This window comes from Sinocyclocheilus rhinocerous, unplaced genomic scaffold (assembly GCF_001515625.1).
Source record: "Sinocyclocheilus rhinocerous isolate Xijiao unplaced genomic scaffold, SAMN03320098_v1.1 scaffold498, whole genome shotgun sequence".
Classification (NCBI taxonomy): Eukaryota; Metazoa; Chordata; class Actinopteri; order Cypriniformes; family Cyprinidae; genus Sinocyclocheilus; species Sinocyclocheilus rhinocerous.
The window spans coordinates 35,755-41,390 of NW_015633594.1; the positions used below are offsets into that span (position 1 = coordinate 35,755).

Consider the following 5,636-nt stretch of genomic DNA (forward strand, 5'->3'; position numbering starts at 1 on the left):
TATACACTGAGAGATTATCATTTTACTTACCTTTGTTATCACAGAAATTATATTCGCTTGCAAAACTGTCGAGAAAGACTCTTTCATTTAGATAACAAACATTTTGGTCGTTTGTGTGTTCCGGGATTTACCACCTGCGCTGCAAACTGGCTGCGACGTCACACAGGTGGTGTCACATGACACTGACTCTCTCTCGCGGCTGTGGCTAGAAATGATACAGCTACGGCCGAAAAATAACAATAAATTGCATTTGCTACCTATTAGATTGTGTTTAATTAAAGCTGCAGTCCGTAACTTCTAATTTAGCTGTTAATAAACCGAACTGCATGCGTTTTGCGGACGAACATTGTAGCCGGAGCTACTTCTCTCTGTTTATGTCTATGACGAATCACGCAGGTACTGGGCTACTCCGCAGCGGTACCTACCCGAACCAGTCTAAAATAGTCTGAATATAAACACTTGTTATAGGTGTATCATAGTGATTCAGGATAAGCCAAAAACACAGTTTGGAAAATGGATTCATGGTGTGTATGTGAGATTAGAATAAGTGTGTCCCAAAGCATAGTATGTTGAAAAGAGTATGCCAAAAGTCCCCGGATGGTCTGGTCAATTCTTGAAGTGTGGATCCGTGCACACTTTAATGGCTAATATTGCCCACAATCCATTGGTCTTTGGTGAAGGATTCGGTCCAGAACTACAAACACGAATAAACGCGTTAAAAAACTACAAACATGGCGGATGTGCGCGACTGGCGGTTAGGTAGAGTTTGAGTTACTAATATTCAACATTTAACCTGGTAAAAAATATTTATTTAATGTTATCTGTGTTATATTTCATCTGCAACAGCAATGTAAACTTTTATAAACATCCGTTTGGTGGTTAACTTTTAAATGCATCATTATGCATAAAATATGAGCAGAGTTCTCGGCATGAAAGACCCGCGACTGGCAGATCACTGTGCTACTTCTTTTCTCTCCAAAATACGGTAGGAAGTTAAAGGAAATGCGATGTGGAGGATGTTAACTGTGACAAGATGATTGACAGGCCAGGGGCAAGTTCAAGCTCAAACCAGTGTGCACCATTTTGCTACGGTTTCCGGGTTGAACGACATGTTTCCTGGAAACGGTGTGCAACGGGGTTTGAGATACGTTTTCTCTTGTTTGGTGTGTGTGTCAAAAATGTCAGCCCAATCAGCAGCAACATGTATATAAACCACGCGGTATTAAAGAGACAGCTGGCACAATGTAATTAACAACCAAATAAATTCACAAGAGCAAGTATATTGTTTGCACATGTTTATTTACATTAAAGGCAAAATAACTGAAATAATAAGGGCACAAGTATAGATCTGGAACTTCTTTAAGTCTGTCTAAATATCATTTAGTAATTGCAATGTCTTCTGGTCCATATCCTTTCCTTAGGAAGGTGTGCTAGACACTTAATGTAACATAAAAAATACTATACATATTTATGTATTTTGCTGTTGTATTGTGGAGTGACACTTTCATAAACTTTTCTATACTCCTCTGATTATATAATGGTAAATATTACAATATCATAGCACAACAACAGTGATCAGCAATAATGAAAAGCCTAATACTCACAATAAAAATAATAAGGTCATATAGATCATAACACAGTCTCGGAGGTAAGAAGTGGATTATCCTTCACCTGAAATGTTTGTACAGTATTAAACACGTATTTTTACCGATTTCATCAGGCTCCGAAAATTCTTCAAAAAGAATATAAAGAATGGCCTTCTCAGCTGCCATAGTTGCAACTCTTGCGTCATCAGAACAGTGTGTTCAATGCACCACCGTTTCCGTTTAAAAAACGTTTTGCACTGTTTTGTCGGGGCTGAACGCAGCCCAGGGCGCCCACGAACGCCCACTAGCAACGTCATCGCCAGCCCCTGACAAAAGTCGCTGCTAGTGTGAACGGGGCTTTACAAGTAAGTAGGAGAGCATAGCCTAACACACACTGGATCCGGCGCGACATGAGGCGTCACATGTGTTTGAAAAAGGACTTAATCGTCCTCTGCTTTTTTCTGGGGTGCATTTTTACCCCCAAACCGCCAAAAGAGCAAAGGCAAGGCAAGGCAAGTTTATTTATATAGCACATTTCATACACAATGGTAATTCAAAGTGCTTTACATAAAAGAAAAGAAAAGAATAATTAAAAAAAAGAATCACACCAAGATTCCTGACTTGATTTTTAGTTGTTAGACCCCTAGAGTCAAGGTATGCATTCACCTTGAGAACTTCATCTTTGTTTCCAAATGCAATGACTTCAGTTTTTTCCTTGTTTAACTGAAGCAAACGCAGCACTGAGATCTAGTAGTACCAGCACTGGACCTGAACCGGAATCAGAATTTAAGCGAATATCATTTATTATCTTAATGAGCGCTGTCTCTGTGCTGTGATGCGGTCAGAAACCAGATTGAAAATTGTCCAGGTATCCATTTGAGTTTAAGTATATTTGTTCAGCTGATTAAAGACTATATTTTCAATAATCTTGCCTATAAAAGGAAGATTTGATATTGGTCGATAGTTGCTCAATATGGTGTTATCAAGATTGCTCTTTTTCAGAAGGGGTTTAACAACTGCAGTTTTCAGGGAGTTTGGAAAAGTCCCAGAAAGAAGTGAGGCGTTCACCACTTCTAAGAGATCTGCTTCTAAACGGTTAAGCACACTTTTCAATTCAATTCAGTTCAAGTTTATTTGTATAGCGCTTTTCACGATACAAATCGTTGCAAAGCAACTTTACAGCAAATTAGGTTTCTATTGATAGCATTTCTGTGAACTCTTCAACAAAGGCTGGAGAGTATTTTGAAAGCTTGTAAATAATGATAAACAGAATGTGTGGAGCACCTTTCAACACAATCCCTAGATATTCAAAAGACAAGTACTGACCAAATGACACTTGCTTGCATTCATCTTTAAATAGAGCAGCTACACCTCCACCTCTTATAACAGTCCTGCAGACACTCATGAAAGTAAAGTTAGGAGGGGCTGTTTCATTACAAAGTGAAATCGCGAGAGCAACAGATTTGAAGCTCATGACAGACGCGCCCAAGAGATGATTCGCCTTGTGATTGGCTGAATGTTAGTTCACTCAAATCTAAATAAACAAATCAGAGATCAAGGGCGGAAATATCGGCCGCGGGTCAAACCAAGTGCGGGGGACAGAATAACCTTTTTCTAAAAGTGCGGGGGACATGTCCCCCCCGTCTGCTACGCCCTTGGAGTGTGTCCATGAAAGCAGCGTAGCCTACTTCATATTTTACTTTAGCTACACACTTGAGCCCGACCCGCACCCGACCTGAACCCGCCCCGAAACCCGAGAGTATTTCGGGACCCGTCGGGCTAGTTCTGGTAGCAGACCTCTAAATAGCTACAGAAACAGTCCTTTTAAAGGGCACACAATCCCATGAAATTGTATCAAAGAACTTTTTGTAGTATCCAGACTGACATTCACAAACTGTGTTATTTTGGGGTGTACATGGTGAAATCACCACCGCATCTGCCAGAGAAGTCAAAGAAAAAAAGAGTGAACATCTAAACAAAATCAACACAGCAAGATATATAGCCTATATGCTACCTAAATTACATTTTAAGTTCATTACTGTAGTTGTCAAAGGAAAATTAAACTGTATTATGCTTACTCCGCTTGGTGCATTTCTCGCATCTGAAGCAGTTTGGGAAATAGTTCATCTTGTCTAGGTATGTCCCTTTCGAACATTTCTCACATTGCGATGCCATGACACTAGAGCATTTCCTTATCAATTTATACCCTGAAGAATAATACATGACAGATGAAGAGATTAAACAGTCTATTCCTATGAAAACTGTTGTTCCGATGCTATTGATTCAACATTTCAGACATTGTACCTGGAGCACATTTGTCACAGCAGAGCCCGTCGCTCCAGTATTCCTCTGTAGAACAATCCCTTTTGCTGCTGACGCTGCGCTGCCCCGTCACAATGCCTACGACCTGTGGTAAAAGTTTAACAGTTCAGGCAGTCTGGCTTGGTATTGCTTAACTGGATGATGTAATCACTGGGCTAACCCTTGAAACTGGTTTAACCTCAAAACAAAAGCAAAATATCTGTTCTGTGATTAATAACAGAATCATTATTCACATATTTGTGAAATTTGAAAACTGCTCACTTTCCAATGACTCACCAATGATAACAAAACACATGGCAGGAGTTTCCTCATATGTTGCCCTTGGGTGTGAAACATGGTTCTTATAATGTGTGCAATCAACCCTTCTGGAAAAAAAGAAGAATATTTAATAGTATATATTTCAGTAGATAACTGAAATTCTGAAAGAATAAAGACCAGTCAAGTATATATTTTCATTGAATTGTGATATACAAAACATACAAGATACATATTCAGTACATAGTACAAATGTTTAAAATCTGTAATTAATTTTTGTATCCATTTAAATGTTACATTTTGTGTGAGATATAGTTGTATATAACTGTGTCTCAATATAATATTAATATATTTGTAGAACTATAGAACTGATATAAAGAAGAGCACATGACTTTACCTCTGTCCACCAGGATCTAATGTAGAGTCGCTCCTAAATGACTGAAAAAATGAATGGAATGGAAGTCCTTTCAGGTTTTTATATAAGACGACCGTATTAGTCATCTTTTTACTATGACCACGCAACTAAGCAGTGCACAATAAATTTCGCAATAACAAAACAGTAAACCGGTCCAGATTTAATCATCACTACCTAGAAACTGAATGGGGAAAAACCTTTCCTCCGAAAAGAGGAAGTCCGTTTCTCAGCTCTAGTAATTTAAACATTCAATGAATCACGTCTAGTTTTGATTTGACTTAAATTGCGTATGTTTAAAATCTGTAATTAATTTTTGTATCCATTTAAATTACATTTTGTGTGAGATATAGTTCTATATAACTGTGTCTCAATATAATATTAATATATTTGTAGAACTATAGAACTGATATAAAGAGCACATGACTTTACCTCTGTCCACCAGGATCTAATGTAGAGTCGCTCCTAAATGACTGAAAAAATGAATGGAATGGAAGTCCTTTCAGGTTTTTATATAAGACGACCGTATTAGTCATCTTTTTACTATGACCACGCAACTAAGCAGTGCACAATAAATTTCGCAATAACAAAACAGTAAACCGGTCCAGATTTAATCATCACTACCTAGAAACTGAATGGGGAAAAACCTTTCCTCCGAAAAGAGGAAGTCCGTTTCTCAGCTCTAGTAATTTAAACATTCAATGAATCACGTCTAGTTTTGATTTGACTTAAATTGCGTATAAAGGAGTCATGAGCCATCAAAAACATTTCATTGTAAACCTTGTGAGATTCATTACTGTACAACACTGTTGCATAATAAAGAATATTACATTTAAACTTCTGTTCCACTAACATCTCTAACATGATATATGGCTGATGAATTATCAACTAATTAAATAGGGCCTACCAGATATTAAATTAATAAAGAGATGTATATAAATTCTAAAATTGTTATTTATTTTGACCCCAATGATGGTTTTGCATTGTAACTGGCCTCAGACATTTCTGCTGAGATTCCCAAAAATGCCATACATTTTCAATTCATATTTTTTTTTTTACAC

The 5,636-nt window shown here is 37.7% G+C and overlaps 2 long non-coding RNA genes across 2 annotated transcripts in view; both read right to left on the reverse strand.

Moving 5' to 3' along the window:
- LOC107744671 (uncharacterized) overlaps positions 1 to 403 on the reverse strand; it is a 4,214-nt gene extending 3,811 nt beyond the window's left edge. Inside the window, exon 1 of the long non-coding RNA XR_001640512.1 lies at positions 258 to 403. This is a non-coding gene — a long non-coding RNA (uncharacterized LOC107744671). The remainder of the gene's footprint in view (positions 1 to 257) is intronic.
- A 2,685-nt stretch (positions 404 to 3,088) lies between these two features.
- LOC107744713 (uncharacterized) lies at positions 3,089 to 4,602 on the reverse strand. The gene is made up of 5 exons (XR_001640515.1): positions 4,561 to 4,602; positions 4,185 to 4,273; positions 3,891 to 3,993; positions 3,665 to 3,793; positions 3,089 to 3,522 (listed from the first exon to the last, which is right to left on the reverse strand). It is a non-coding gene; the product is annotated as an uncharacterized LOC107744713 (long non-coding RNA).
- Positions 4,603 to 5,636: the final 1,034 nt, after the last annotated feature.